The 16,846-nt window shown below is 39.1% G+C and overlaps 1 long non-coding RNA gene across 1 annotated transcript; it reads right to left on the bottom strand.

Moving 5' to 3' along the window:
- Window positions 1-10,990: 10,990 nt before the first annotated feature.
- On the bottom strand, window positions 10,991-15,632 carry LOC136587316 (uncharacterized). The gene is made up of 2 exons (XR_010787460.1): window positions 14,979-15,632; window positions 10,991-11,059 (listed from the first exon to the last, which is right to left on the bottom strand). It is a non-coding gene; the product is annotated as an uncharacterized lncRNA (long non-coding RNA).
- Between the last annotated feature and the right edge of the window lie 1,214 nt (window positions 15,633-16,846).

The following is a 16,846-nucleotide window of genomic DNA, read 5'->3' as shown; positions in this document are numbered from 1 at the left end:
TCCATGTCGGTGTAGAAACCTTTTTTCCTCTAGACATAGAGGGCGCCCCCTTGTTACAGTCCTGTATATAAACAGATCATGGAGAGATCTCTGTATTGTCCCGATATATTTATCCAACTATTTGTTCGCCCCTCTGCTGTCTTTTTTCTAAACTAAATAACCCCAATTTGGATAACCTCTCTGGGTATTGTACTCCGCCCATTCCGTTTATTACTTTAGTTACCCTCCTTTGAACCCGCTCAAGCTCTCATATGTCCTTCTTGAGTATCGGTACCCCAAACTGTCCACAATATCCCATGTGTGGTCTGACTAGTGACTTGTAAAGAGGAAGAACAATGTTCTCTTCATGCGCCCCTAGAACTCTTTTGATACACCCCATGATTCTACTTGCCTTGGCAGCAGCTCTCTGACACTGGTTGCTTCAGGTAAGCTTACAGTTAACTAAAATCCCCAAATCCTTTTCCATGTCAGTGTTCCCCAGTGGTTGCCCATTTAGTGTGTAATGGTGACATGTATTTTCTCTGCCCATGTGTAGAACCCTACATTTATCACTGTTAAATCTCATCTCTGTCACTTTTCTGCCCCCAACTTATCCAGATACATTTGCAAACGTATTCTGTCCTCTCTAGCGTTAATTGCTTTACATAGTTTTGTATCATCTACAAATATTGATATTTTACTGTACAATCCTTCTACCAGGTCATTAATAAATAATGTTTGCTTGTAATGATGGCACCTGGTGGCACAAAGTAAGTGGTGGGGCAGGGAGCCAACAGCTCTCTCAAACCCTCAAGACAACCAGTTCCTCTGATCTGGCTGCGACTTTACCAACTGGACCAGCCTAGCAAAGCAGGGTAGGTAGTGGAGGCCCCTTTGGTTCCCAAGGTGGTGTGGGAAAATGCATCAGCAACACAAATCTGTGCCTTGTTTTCATAGTTTGGTATACTGTATCTATGCAGGTAAAAGTTAAAGGGGTTGTCCCGCGAAAGCAAGTGGGGGTATACACTTCTGTATGGCCATATTAATGCACTTTGTAATGTACATCGTGCATTAATTATGAGCCATACAGAAGTTATTCACTTACCTGTTCCGTTGCTAGCGTCCTCGTCTCCATGGTGCCGTCTAATTTTCAGCGTCTAATCGCCGGATTAGACGTGCTTGCGCAGTCCGATCTTCTTCTTTTCTGAATGGGGCCGCTCGTGCCGGAGAGCGGCTCCTCGTAGCTCCGCCCCGTCACGTGCCGATTCCAGCCAATCAGGAGGCTGGAATCGGCAATGAACCGCACAGAAGACCTGCGGTCCACCGAGGGTGAAGATCCCAGCGGCCATCTTCACCAGGTAAGTAAGAAGTCACCGGAGCGCGGGGATTCCGGTAAGCACTATCCGGTTTTCTTTTTTAACCCCTGCATCGGGTTTGTCTCGCGCCGAACGGGGGGGCTATTGAAAAAAAAAAAAGTTTCGGCGCGGGACAACCCCTTTAACAGACTGTTTAGTTCACAAAAGATTATCTAGAGATAACAAAATTGTAACAAATTTTCAGCTGTGATAAAGGGCATAAATACCATAGAGGCAGGCCATGTGCCCTTGGAAAGACGGTTCCAACATCTGGCTTGTCCCATCATCTTTACTATTGGGTGGTGACAATTTGTTCAGGACTCCCTTCTACAGATGAACCACTTTGTTAGCAAACAGAGGGGTCTGGGAATTGGCCTAAGAGTTATGGAAAGGTCAGATAGCTAGCCCTTTTGTTCTAATGGTAAAATCAAGCACTAAAATAATGGTCCCTTGTTATGGGGTCTCCTTTCTTCTATGTACACCACTACTGCTAATTTAAGGAAAGGGGTAAAGTTATGACGTGGGGCCCATTTTGATTTTACTCCATTTCCCATAATATTATTATACATGTATTGATTAGATCCAGGCTGACATTCTGTGTCATTGTCCTACAGAGGAGTCGGGGCTGCAAAGGGTTAAACAGAACAACACCATGAGCAGGACCGCATCCAGCAGGAATGCATTGATCAGTGAATTCCCAGTGCAACCCATGTATTGCATTTCATTAGATTTCACATCTCTGTCTTCTATTAACTCTTCTGGTTTCATGGTATCCAGTGGTTTCATTTAACCTGGAGCTTTCCAGCTGCTGAATTAATGGGCTCTGCCTGGCATGTGCGGGATACGAGGTCGGGATGGTGACATTGTACTGCTTGTTTGCTCCCACGTTTTATAGGTCGAAGAACAAAGTTTCCTGCATGTTTGTATTAAAAGCTATCACATCAATGCCAACTGCTTTGCTTGTATAGGTCTGTGGGCCTAATATAGTCTTATATGGAAGGGCCCCATACATGCCCTTCCATATAAGAGAATAGCAACACTACAAGGATAGGTGCAACTTGAAGCTTCTTGGCTCCAATGCAAAATATGTATCAAAGACTCCCATTTACCGTGTACCATTAATAAGACTAATACGAAAGGTTTTTGAGCATTAGAACCCTGATGTGACTGGAACAAAGGTGTTGCTTAAATCTTATGGAGCCTTTTGTAAAATCTGTATCAGGGCCCCTCAGGTATCTTTGGGTCCATTCATATATTACTGTAACCACTACACTCCCATTGGGCCTGTATTGGAGACCCAATGTTAACTAGGAGCCCTGTGTGGCGCAGAATTCTAAGGCAGCAGATATGCAGTCCTAAGCTCTCACTCACGACCTGAAGGTTGCGAGATCAAACCCAGCATGGTGTAAGTAGCCTTCCATCCTTTCAAGGTCAATAAAATGAGTACTCAGCTTGGTGGGGGGTAATAAATAAATTACCTGAAAGCGCTGCAGAATAAGTTGGCACTATACAAAGAACAAGATTCATTTTTATTTTATTTAAAGGGGTTGTCCCGCGCCAAAACGGGTTGTTTTTTTTTTCAACAGCCCCCCCGTTCGGCGCGAGACAACCCCGATGCAGGGGTTAAACAAAAACACCGGACAGCGCTTACCTGAATCCCCGCGCTCCGGTGACTTCTTACTTACCGGCTGAAGATGGCCGCCGGGATCTTCTCCCTCGGTGGACCGCAGGGCTTCTGTGCGGTCCATTGACGATTCCAGCCTCCTGATTGGCTGGAATCGGCACGTGACGGGGCGGAGCTACACGGAGCTACACGGAGCCCCATTGAGAAAAGAAGAAGACCCGGACTGCGCAAGCACGTCTAATTTGGCGATTAGACGCTGAAAATTAGACGGCTCCATGGAAACGAGGACGCTAGCAACGGAGCAGGTAAGTGAATAACTTCTGTATGGCTCATAATTAATGCACGATGTACATTACAAAGTGCATTAATATGGCCATACAGAAGTGTATAGACCCACTTGCTGCCGCGGGACAACCCCTTTAAACTACTTTACTGTTGTAGTATCTAAAGATACCATGAAGCATGATGTCATTACATATAATGAATTGTGATGTAATAGCTGGTCACGTAATACCCGGGAAATTCAGTTACACTTCTGCTACTACTGCAGGTCATTTCCACAGGACTTGTGTTATATTTGAATCCATTCTAATAGTACCTATTCATTATAGAGTTCTTGAGACTATTTTCTTATGATGCACCCAAAAGAAGCTGTTGCCGCCAGATATGATCATGATTACTCGTCCTCTTAGGGCTCGTTCAGACAAGTGCTATTTTCGTGCTGCTAAGAAACACACTCCTATAAGAACTAATAGGAGAAGTGTTCACATGGACGATTATTGGACGCGCTGAATCAGCGCATCTAACAACGATAGGACATGCGAGTGCACACTCGTATGTTGGCTCCGAGGTGTGTGCAAAGATAGGACATGTTCTATCTTTGCTACGTGGTTTGCATAGGCTTCTACGGGAGCCTTGAAAGCACACAGCGCGCACCTAGGAACGTGTGAACGGTCTACTTCACGTAGCTTGAAGTAGCCCGTTCACGCGATCTTTGCAGCACTATAGCAGCGCTGTTTTTGCTCGTCTGAGCGAGGCCTTCAAGAGATCACTATGGTTTACACCACAGTAGTGGCATGGCACCAATTGTTGACATTTCACCAATTCTACCCTCTGCCGGAGAAGACGGGCATCAACACACAGTGCTGGGGTATTGGAGAAGTACCTTTTTAAATACCAGTGGTAGATTGCATCAAGATGGAATACGTTTTACTAGTGAACGACAACATTTTGTGGTCTTACTAATCTATTCCTCAGGTCGATAAGAATTAAAGGGGTTGTCCCGCGAAAGCAAGTGGGTCTATACACTTCTGTATGGCCATATTAATGCACTTTGTAATGTACATCGTGCATTAATTATGAGCCATACAGAAGTTATCAGAAGTTATTCACTTACCTGCTCCGTTGCTAGCGTCCCCGTCTCCATGGTGCCGTCTAATTTTCAGCGTCTAATCGCCAGATTAGACGCGCTTGCGCAGTCCGGGTCTTCTTCTTTTCTGAATGGGGCCGCTCGTGCCGGAGAGCGGCTCCTTGTAGCTCCGCCCCGTCACGTGCCGATTCCAGCCAATCAGGAGGCTGGAATCGGCAATGGACCACACAGAAGCCCTGCGGTCCACCGAGGGAGAAGATCCCGGCGGCCATCTTCAGCAGGTAAGTAAGAAGTCACCGGAGCGCGGGGATTCAGGTAAGCACTATCCGGTTTTCTTGTTTAACCCCTGCATCGGGGTTGTCTCGCGCCGAACGGGGGGGCTGTTGAAAATAAAACAAAACCCGTTTCGGCGCGGGACAACCCCTTTAAGTATTTTAGCCTGTAAATTACCATGTACTTCAAGTCAAGTCATACCAATGATAAATCCAGTAAGCATGGAATACTTTCACTGGTTCAAGCAGTTCAGGGTCCTACTGATGTCCTACCTCAGGTCCTGCCAATGGTAGAACCATTAAGAACTAAATACTGTATGTTATACTCCAAAATTACCACGCATTTTGGGATTGCCTGAAATTATACCAATAGTAAATGTAATAAGGAAAAAATACTTTTCATTGCTAAACAACGTGTTTTGGGTTGTTACCGATTCACACCTCAGGCCATACCATTGATAGATCTGTTAAGGAATAGAGATGAGCGAACGTACTTGGTTCCGGTGTTTGTGGACTCGAGCACCGCTTTTTCCGAGTAACTGACTACTCGGACGAAAAGATTCGGGGGGTGGCGGGGGGCGGCGTGGTGGAGCAGGGGAGAACAGGGGGAGCTCTCTCTCCTCCCCCCCCCCACTCCCCTCTGCAACCCCCCACGCACCCCCGGCGCCCCCCTGAATCTTTTCGTCCGAGTAGTCAGTTACTCGGAAAAAGTGGTGCTCGAGTCCAAAAACACCCGAACCGAGTACGTTCGCTCATCTCTATTAAGGAATAAATGTTTTATACTTCTAAATACCAGTAGAGAACACCAGAAATATGGATTACTCTTTACTGGTAAACAACAATGAATTTCAGGACTTTAATGACCTACTCCTCGGGTCATACCACAATACAGGTAGCGGTATCAAATAAAGATGGACTACCACTTTCTGGTAAACTGCATTTCGGTATGGTACTCATTTCTTTCTCAAGTTATACCAATGGGATGATTGGAGGGATCAGTAGGGTCCTGAAACGTGTTACTGCTCACCCTTTTCAAATCTGTCATGGATGTGGACAACTTTACCACCATAACTAAGGACACTCCTGCCCTTTTACTATTTAATTGACCAATATATCTCCTCTATTTTCTTTGTGCAGAATTTAGTTGCATGTCTTGCTCTGCTGACAGCCCTGCTGTGAGCCAGCGATACTGCAGATGCACGGGAGCTAGTATGTGAGTGGAACGAGTGTCGGGCATCGTTTTCCAGACTTCAGTGCTAGCTGTATTAACTGGCCTCAAGTGAGCTCCCCCTAGTGGTGATTGTAGGCAGGGAGAATTTTGTCATGTAACTCTATGGTTTTGTGAAAGGCAGTAGGATATTTAGAGCTCTGCATCAAAAGCCGAGCTCAAACCCCTGCAAAGACATACTGTTACAATTTGCTGCCATAATTGTTGATAAGAAACACTTTACTGGCAATAGTGGTGCTATACAATAGGGCTCTATTGCTCTCTTACATCGATACATTGTGTACTGCATAGAAGCATTATTTCTTGTGCTGTAAAATGATATTTCTTACGTTTATGTTATGACAACATAATCTGTGTGAACAGCAACATTATTTGCTCACTTGATGGGGGCTCTGACTGTGACAATGAAGTGTGCTTGCATCCATTTGTATATGTGTGCACCTCATTACCATATCCACGAACCCTCATCCTAACAAAATGCTTCTTGTGGTCTCTGTATATATGTCATCGCGTGAAACCATGTTTTCAAAAAAAACAAGTACACAGATTGCAGTGCTTGCAACTTTTGTTCAGATACGGAATCAACCATCTTTCCCTGTAGAAGTCGATGGAAACTCATGCAATCTGATTTTCACACAAGTTTTATCATGTGACTTGAGTTGCACTGTTTATATTGGTCAGATGTCTATTCAATTAGATCAGTAAAGCTGGTAGTATACCCCAAGATGTGACCTTTTTGATCAGTTTTGGAAACTTGGTTGTTAAAGGGATATACTCTATATTAGATAAAAGGGTATTTAAGTTACGCAAAGTTGCTGTCAAATTAATAATTAGTCAATGTTATGCAAATTTGCAATGCCATTCTGTTTTTGATTTTGTGTCTACAGCTTGAATAACCTTTACCTTGTCCTGGCACTCCAGCAGTATTTATTTTCAGGTTGCCTCTGGACACAACCTGTAGGCATTCCAGGGCTACAGGTCTGGCTTGCTCAGTCGTCACAACCAGGAACACCTTTTTTTTCCGTTTCTCAGGAATGTGCATTGCTTAGCGCTTGGACGTTGGCCATGTTTCTGACCAGTGTAATGTGACCATGTGCTGAATCAAAAAGGACCTCTCGCGAGATCTGTCAGCTCAGAGCAGGAGGAGAGTGCGGCATTTTTGATAGTGCTGTATCACTGGATGCAGAGTGGACTGTTGACCAATAGGAGGACTGCGATTAGTGGGGGAATCTTAGAGGAACAAAGGACAGAACAGAGAATTATGGCAATGTACGTTCCAACTGTATATCAGCAGGGATTTGCCGGCCATCTTGGAAGACAGCGACGTGCGGAAACAGCAGACAAGATAAAAAGGAAATGACCTTGTTTAATTTTTAAGTATAACCAGTTGTGTATAAATGGTCCCAACCACTTTAATATGTTTTTGTTTTTTTTCAATTGGCAACCGGAATATCACTTTAATAATTGTCATTCTGGATTATTAATAATTGTTAGTATATTTATGACCAGTTTAAATTGAAGATTGTAGTGGAATTTACAAGCCAGCTGAACAGTGAACATTATACCCTTCTAGGAGGCAGGGGGTTAAATTATTTGCTTTTTTCAAGACTCTTGAGAAGAGAATTAGCCACCCACCTCTCTGACACAGCTGCTGGCCAAAAAGCAGGTGAGATAACCTGGAGAGGTTTGGTAGGACTATTCTCCATGATCCAAGTGAGGTGGAGGGGGGAGTGGCAGTGGTGGAAGGAGGGAAGACGTTTATGACCTAAGACCCCTAGCATATGAATGTTCAGCTCATGTGTGACCTGTAGACTGACCGTCTGATTGTAATCTCGGCACAGGAGACCATGGCCCCTCTAGGCTTCTTGACCTTCATGCTCTCTTTCCAAACCCTATTGTGCAGCATTGGTGCTGAATAAATAAACTATACAATGAATACAAGTTGTCTCCATGTCTTCAGACTACGCAGAATTTCCCCATCTGACAATCTTCAGTCCTCTTGAAGACCTTCCCCTACTCTGTACAGGAGTTTCATAATTTTTGATTGCTTTACTATAGTAGACTGATGCATACATGCAGAGATGGTTGTGTCCTTATTTTAAGGCACACACAATATTTTCAGTACAGTACACTCGGGCTGTTATCTAAGAGTTAGCATGTTTCTATCTCCATTTCTTCAGACCATGTAGAATTTACCCAGCTAACAATCATCAGTTCTTCTATTCCCCTACACTGCATAATGGATGGATACTCTTTGATTGTTCTAGAATATTAGACTGATACATACATGCAGAAGTGGTTGTGCCCTTATTATCGGATTCACGCAGTGGAAGATGTCGTCTACTAGTCAACATGTGTTACCAGCTAAGGTTGTTACAATTATATATATTGTAATCACAGTAGTAGGTAATATAGCTCTCGGCAAATATGCCAAATGTATCAATATAGTCTCATGCACCTACTTTTGGTATACGCTGGACCAGTACACACAAGGCTCTGCCTTTTTTATTGTATAGGAAAGTGTCTAAGGGGATACACTAAAAAAAAAACACGTATACCGTACGGTATACATTATTTCTTTAATGTGAGTCAATAGGCAGCTTATGCAACAGTATGGCTATACAGTGGCATATTTCGCAGGTTTTCCTGCTTTCTTCTAAAGTGTAGATCAGGAAATAAAACATATAATTTCAACAGGAGGATAGAATTAAATCTGAACAGCACCTTATATACATACATTCGTCTAATTATCTATCTGCCTATACCAACACATATCTAAACATATATATATATATATATATATAGCCAAGAAAAGCAACCCCACCTCCCGTTCCTCTATATATTTTGCTTTCAATAAACTGCTGTAAGAAAAGGTTTGACCCAATCATGTTTTCTCAAATTAATCCTGACACACAAACTCCTCTCTGGAATCCCGTCTTAAGACTGGTTGGAAAAATTGGAACAGTTAAGAGATTTAAGTATAATTAAAGTCAGCATAATAAACTTCTTCTTGTCCAGACCATTTAAAAAGGAAAGCAAAGCAAAAACTCTGTACCAGCCAGCACCCACTAGAAGATAAAGCCCACAGCTACAACTGGTGACAATAGACGCCAACTTGTATTCTAGGCACCAGGGTGTAAATGTGGACATGGACCACTCAGATATAATTGCTGCAAATCTACTCTGGATCCTAAAAGCGACTTTTAGGATAAACATGGCCTGGGCCTGTGTCACATCCTTCTTGGAAGAGATTCATCTTCGGGTCACTATTGTTTTTGCTAAGTTCACAAACATCCAATTTAGCTCGACGGTAATCAAATCATTTGGAGCCATCTAAGTGATCCCATGCATCTGAATTAAGATGTGAAAATTCGTCTTTCCTATTCACGAGGACAAGGCCAGCTTTGTATGGCGATTTGTAGTGATCTGAGCTTAATCAACTTGACCAACTGTTTTTGTTTTGTTTTTTTTTTTACTTTTTTTTTTATATCAAATTACAACCCGTTCACTCAACCTTTCTCCCCAAGTTTTTATCTATTACAAATATTAAAGTTAGATATGTTGACAGACAATAGAGTTTTTTTGTAATCTGGATAATAAAAATATAGTAAAAATATAAATAAATGAAATACAAATTAAAATTACATTTAAAAAAATGTATTCTTGGTGATCTGAATCTTAAAATATTAATGATGAGAAAATATAGATCCTAAGTAGAATCAAAATAAAATAGATAAAAGATGAAATAAAAATTGCGTTAATACTACAACTAATACTACTATGCATAATATCATTGTGATATCGTTCATTATTTTTCATAATCATTAAATCCAGGTATATCATGTATTTATTTCAGGCACCTTAAAAAAAAATCATATATTATATGTCTACGGACAACCCGTCAAGAAAACACATTTCTAAAGTAGTGAGTCATGGGTTGAATACATGAAATGTATCATTGTTTTATTACTTAAAATCATAGAGATTTGTTGTTTTCATGCATCAGTTAATGGAATTTAGACATTTATGTTGCTTTTGTGTTAGTGACTGCGTTTCAGTTTTATCTGCTGAGGATTTTTGTGTTAATGTATCACATGAATTATCCCAAAGAAACATTTGTTTAAAATAAAAACTGGATGTATTGCAGTGTACATTTGCTGCCTAGAAACAATAAAAAGAGATATTTTATTTCAGTGGTTCTTAAATTTCTTTATTACATGGCACAGCTGGTAACATGCCCGTTTTCCTATTAAAATGTTCTGCGATTATACAAATTGTTTGGCAAAAATAAATATACAGGAAATGACATCTGCAAAATGACAGAAAAATATAATAAAATATATAACAATATATTAAAAAATAATATTTCTCTAATACTGTGGGTTTTTTTTTTTTACCATCGAATTTGCAAATATAACCATTTATGATAATTGTATGTTGATATTGATATTAGAATCTGAAACAAATGGGTTAAAAAAAATCTTAGAAGACCAATATTAGTATATAGTTTAAACTTTGAAAAAATTGTGGTGTAATGGAAGGAACGTAATCCTCTTACTGCTTGGCAGCTGCTTGGTATGGCTAACCGTCTCACCCATTTGTAGTAAGCTATGCAAAAAAATACATTGAAATACATATATTTTACGTTTTTAAACCCTTCTTGTCATCTGTCATATATTTATGAAGCATGGTTAAAAATTCTAAAATCAGCAAAAAAAAATAATACTAATAATACGAAGTAGATAGAGGGTCTATTGTGAAATCTGAATGGTCAGTCTAAAAGGGCTGAAAATAATATAAAAAGAAATGTAAAAAATGTGAAATGTTTTTGATTATTTTTCCCCTTTGTTATGCTTTATATGTAACCATATAACATAAAAAATTCCACTGATTTCTGCCAAAGGCATAATTCCTGCTGTGCAGAGGGCTAAACACAATCTCCAAAGAAACACTGTAGACATGGTGTCAGCGAACATTCACTCGGCTCTATCACAATCACAACCCAGTCAACTTCTTAACAAATATCTAAAAATAGATAAATTTGTTCTGTAAAAAAAAAAGGAGATTATTCTTCACAAATTGCATGAATAATTGTCACAGATGGGATTTGTGCATATACACACACGTCAAATCTCATTTTTTTTATATAACACCACACACCACTTGTTTGGTCACAAATTAGATTTTATTGCATTTGATTACACAGGAATGCAGCCTTCAGGAGGCAAAAGTCTGAAAACAGAAAAAAAAAATCAATAGACATGCTCTGTCCTAGTAATAGATTCTTTAGGAGGGAGGCAGCCCGACAATGAAAGTGTTAAATGACAGTAGCTGTTTTATCCACCAATATTCCACATGTACATGTGATGTTTAGGTATATGTTCTATTTTACTGCTGGTCTATCTACACTGTGAACAGCCTGTCACTTACTAGCTTGCATCAAAGACTTCTATGCATTAAACTGGGTGGGAAAGATATGTAAAAAAATAACTTTAAATATCCATGACATCTATAAATAAGCCTCAAATCCAGAGAGCACAGGTTTGGGAATAAGGGAATCTATAAATCTGGCAATCTGGGGCAGATCTAACATCAGCCAAATCACAAAAAAAGTATATTTTTATATACTGGTTTAATCTTTCCTGAGGCACCGTGTTTTTTTTCTTTTTTTTTTTTTTACATTTTCCTTGTCATTTCGCCAATTTCCTTTTGCTGAATTTGAAGAAGCGAACTACCTAACTGAAGGAAATATAGATTTCTGGACAACCCAGCCAACATGAAACTTGTGATTCAAACATTCATTTTTATTAATAATGGCAATCAATCTTTCCAATAGTATGGTAGCTGTCTAAGGAGAACAAAGGATCCCACTATACATCTCGATGTGTGCTAATACAATTGTACATCGTCTCCACTAATGATTGTCAGTGCTCTTCCATATTAGAAACAGATTTGGTTATATCTGAACATTTCCTTTAAATAGCTACAGCCTATAGGTTATTTTATACATCACTAACTAAATAACACTAATCCCATAATATCACTCCTTGTGTATGTCTAAGCAGTAGCAGTCAAAACATGGATTATACGGGTTCCAAACCAGAGATTTTTCATTAAATTTTGTACATTTTTAAGGGCACAAATTTGCTGTATAGGTACCTAGGACATAAATTGTATAATTGTCTGTGCTTTTTGTGCACATGTACCTATGTACATTTATTTTTGTGCCTTTTTGGTAGATTAATGACATTTTTATATTATATATATATGTATATTTTTATTTAATATAAATATAAATTATCAAATTACTTAATATGTGTGACCATAAACATCAAAAACATTTTTTAATTGAGTTGGTATATTAATTTGTGCATAACACTAATATATGCTTGAATATATATATATATATATATATATATATATATATATATATATATATATATATATATATATATATATATTATATATATACATACACAGATTTTTATTTGGTAAAGAAAAGCTATAAAAAAATATAATAAATGGATAACAGACGGAAATGTTAGGCCAGTAGGTTCTGCATAAATGTCTTTGTTTAGCAGCAGGCAACATAATTTATCCTTTGTCAGCAATTATGTTTAGCTGGGGGGCAGTCCATACGCAATATAAATATAGTACACATATGGACCAAGTGGGCAAAAGAGTAAAATAAAGAATTCTTGAGTGTCATCTGGTGAGATTTGCTAAGAAAAAAAACTGTTTCAGTAGACTTCAACATTTTGCTTGCTTTTAAAAGAAACATGAGAACAACTAGTTTAGAATGGCTGAAGAACTCACAATCAAAGACCAAGCTTAGATGAGTCTTCACTAGTGAGTATCTCTCTCCGCTGTACAAAGTGAGCTGAAGGCAACTGGAGTCACAGATGTTTTACCATCATCAGCTCAGAGTAGGTATATGCAACTGGCCTAACTGGAAGAAAATAACAGGAAGACGCTAGACTTGTCTAGGCCAAAAACAACAAAAGAAACTCGTTTTGTGAGTTTTATTGAAAGATTGAAATATTTGGGTTGAACCACCATTAATTTGTAGCGTGGAGGGAGAGTTCATGTGAAGTTGCCTCTGTCATACATGAAGGAAATTGAATGAGGTTACTTTACTGGTGACATAGTTGGTCATTTTTATAAAGCCCTTGGTAATAGACTATAATATGCTATATATATAGTCTATCAGCTTATTTAAAAAATCCCAAAATATTATTAAACTATGTGGTAAATTTTATTAGTATAGGTCAACTGCATTGAACAATGGGGCCTGTAATGTGAGGATCCAAATTATAGAAAGAAACATATTTTTAGATTGTTTTAAATTTAAATGGTAACATATTGGTTTTCCAAAACAATTAAGGCTGTCTGCTGTATGAGATGCAGAACGCTGTAAATCTATATGCAACTGGTCCATGATAAGACGTAGTATTCTCAAATGTCTGAGTGTGGCTATATTCACATCTGAGAATACATATCAACTGACAAATTATGGATTGGATAACGATTTAATTACCCTAATAGAAATCTAAAAGTGTATATATTATATATATATATATATATATATATATATATATGTCTGTGTGTATGTAAAGTCACCCCTGTTTTATAGAGAATATTAAGATATCGGACCTACAGACAATACGACATATTTTTCTTCTAGTTTATATTCTGAAATGATTTAAAAAATGCATTTTAATTTAAAAGTTTTAATAAGAAGATAAATAGTAATTTTGCAAGCATCTGATTAAAACACAACATTTGCAGTGAACTGGAAGCAGGGAGTCTAAAATAGTCCAGAAAGTTAATTATCCGTCTGTTTATTAAACATTTCTGTCTGCACCTGGGAATAAATAATGAAATAAAAACCTCTCCAGTTACACAGAATTGTTTTGGGGCAGGTTAGAATAGTGAGAATTTAGTTACTCCTGTGTTAACCATTTGTGTGCTGTATTTAAAATCTTATATATATTTTTTTTATCATTTTTCTGGACAGAAAAAAATGCTAATTATTTATTTTGGAGAATTAAAAAAAAAATCTGGGTATATTATTACTATCAAAAATGTAGTAAAATATTTTTTATATTTTCTATTATTATATTATTGAAATTGTGATATGTTTAATCAGTAATTCATTAACGTTTTTATTGTTTAATGAATTCTTAATCACATATAAATTCCATATAAAATATAATTACAAGCTTGGATATAATATAATTATATGGATTGTTATCCTGGGGTATTGGTATAATAATAGTTTATAGATTTCAGATTTAAAATGCAATATTTTGAGTAAAGGCTGGATTTTTACAATTTATTTTGGTTCTCCTTTCTGTATTTTTTTCCTCAAACACACATAGGCCATCGTTCCTTACAAATGCATCTCACCAGACACATAATAATAAAGTTTGAGATTAGTATTCTTAGTTTGGTGACTCAACATTGAATGTACCAGTTTGAAAAAGTTAACGCCCCTCTGGTTCCGTCTATTGAATTAAAGGAATAACTGGGACCACCTTGGACCACCTCCATCTACTATAACTTCACCAAATCTTGGGTTTTGCCAGCAGTAATATTTGTTGCCGATTCTAAATAAAATGTCGTAATTTAAAAATAATTAATAAAAATTTAAAAATTGTTTCTCTTCTAACAAGTATCTGAAGTTGGCAAGGCTTAATAACGCTTTTCCAGGAGAGTAAACCCTAAAAGCAAAATTCCTTAAAGAGCGCCATACAGAGAAGTTTACAAATAGGGATTTTCAGGCCTGCCTAGTTTTGGTCCATAACCTATTAAATTTTGTGAAGCTCCCTATTAAAAAAAAATTCTACATTTATTAAAGTCAATTTTGTTGAATTTACATGAAGTGTGAATCTATTTTTTTTCTTAAAAGCACATTGAATGTTGGATCATTGGAATTTATAATAAATACAAACAAATAATGACTCAATTCTGTACTACAGATCAGTAGAGCAATTGCAGATATATTCAATGTAAAAAAAAATTTTTTTTTAAATCTCAAAATTTCAGGAAGAGTCTATTTCATTGTGGATCCGATCAAGTAAGTAAAGGGTTAACTCACAGTGTGTGTTGTGTTTGGGTTTTTGGCAAATGTACAAGTGAGTGCACCTACCTGTACTGGCGACCTGTTCAATTGACGGGTGGAAAGGTGCATTTCATAATCCTCTGATGAGCCCCCCAAAAAGTATATGTGGCCCCCAGGAATCCATCACAATAAGGTTCCTTTTCTATGGATAACACAGAAAGTTGATGGGGGAGGGGAGATGCTCTAAAACTCCATCCCCCACCTTCTCTCTCTTCCTGCCTCCACCATGCTGAGAAAACTCTCATTGTTCTTGCAAATTGGTCGTAGCCATGTCCCCTCCCCTACATCCCAGAAAAAGCCACAGATTTGGTGGAAGCCCGGGGCTCCTTCCTTATGTGACCAAAACCTCATGCTCTCCCCACCCCCAATGCAAGTTGTCAGAAAGCAAAAGGCAGTGTGGGAGCTGTCTCCTGGTGCTCTCTACCTTGGCCCTAGTAAAGTGCAAAGCAGTGGTGCATGCACTGAGATAAGAAGTCCTCTGGGCTTGGGTAATGTCTTGAAGATCTCCTTAAAAACACATCCCAGGGCAAAGATGCAAGTCTCTGTATCCCATCCTTGCTGCAAGACCTCTTGAGTTGCATGAAGCACACTGGCGTGGCTGTTGCTGGTACAGATCTGCCTGTCCTGAGCTTCTGGGTAGATAGATGCTTGTCTGGGAGGGGGAAGCAGCAGCTGATCCATCCAGGCTGGGAGGGAGTATGAGCACTGGGGAGGGGGAAAGGGCACTAGAGCAGCAGCTCTTGTCAGCCTGCCAACTCTGGTAATGGAGCTTTAGTGCACGCCTCTTATTAAGGTGGAACAGCCCCATTAGCTCTGGAGAAATAAACAATTTCTAGCTATTGTGTTCCCCCTTAACAAAGGGACATAACATTTGCTGGCAGATAACTTGTATCCTTATCTTTCACATAAAATTCTTTCAGATAAACTTATACATTGTCACTTGCTGTAAACAACAGCCACCAAGCAGCGCCTAGCACATGCACTCTATATTATCCAATTATATTTCCCTGCAGCCATATGGATTTAACGCTCTAAGTGGCGCTGAAGTGCTTATGTCTCTGTTATGGCTGATAAATATACCAGGGAGGATATCGTGCCCTGTACTGTGGAGAATAGGGGGAAAGACAGCCCTGAAGATTTAAGAGAACTTTTTTATTTTAGCGTTTTTATTCATTGACAGCTATGGGTTGTTAGGATTGTATTCTCCAAATTACAGTATTTATGTTGTATTCACACTGCTTGATCTGCACAATCTGCGGTGTCCCTAACCCCACCCTTCTGGGCGGCATCTTGGATTGAACTTACAGGCAGTTCTTAAATACACTCATTGTCCAAAAAAATCCCTCCCCTAGAAGGAGTTGTGGGAATGGAATGAAACTTTATATATGCAATTATAACGTTGATATGAGTAAGTGATTACAATATCAGAGCAAAAGGAGAATTTATGGTGGAAAACTGACCCGTTGAAGGGAGGCTCTAGTACCCTGTTGTACCGCCTCTAGCTTGGATACAAGATGTGATACGGGCAGACATGGAGGCTTTAGTACCCTGTTGTACCACCTCTAGCTTGGATACACAATGTGATACGTTGGGTATGGGGGCTCTAGTACCCTGTTGTACCACCTCTAGCTTGGATACAAGATGTGATACAGGTGGGCATGGAGGCTCTAGTGCCCTGCTGTTCCACCTCTAGCTTGGATACAAGATGTGATACAGGCGGACATGGAGGCTTTAGTACCCTGTTATACCACCTCTAGCTTTGAAATACAATGTGATACATTGGGTATGGGGGCTCTAGTACCCTGTTGTACCACGTCTAGCTTGGATACAAGATGTGATATGGGGGGCATGGAGGCTTTAGTACCCTGTTATACCACCTCTAGCTTTGAAATACA

This window comes from Eleutherodactylus coqui, chromosome 13, assembly GCF_035609145.1.
Source record: "Eleutherodactylus coqui strain aEleCoq1 chromosome 13, aEleCoq1.hap1, whole genome shotgun sequence".
NCBI lineage: Eukaryota > Metazoa > Chordata > Amphibia > Anura > Eleutherodactylidae > Eleutherodactylus > Eleutherodactylus coqui.
Note: the sequence above shows the minus strand (reverse complement) of the source record. Positions and strands in the feature narration are given on the sequence as shown.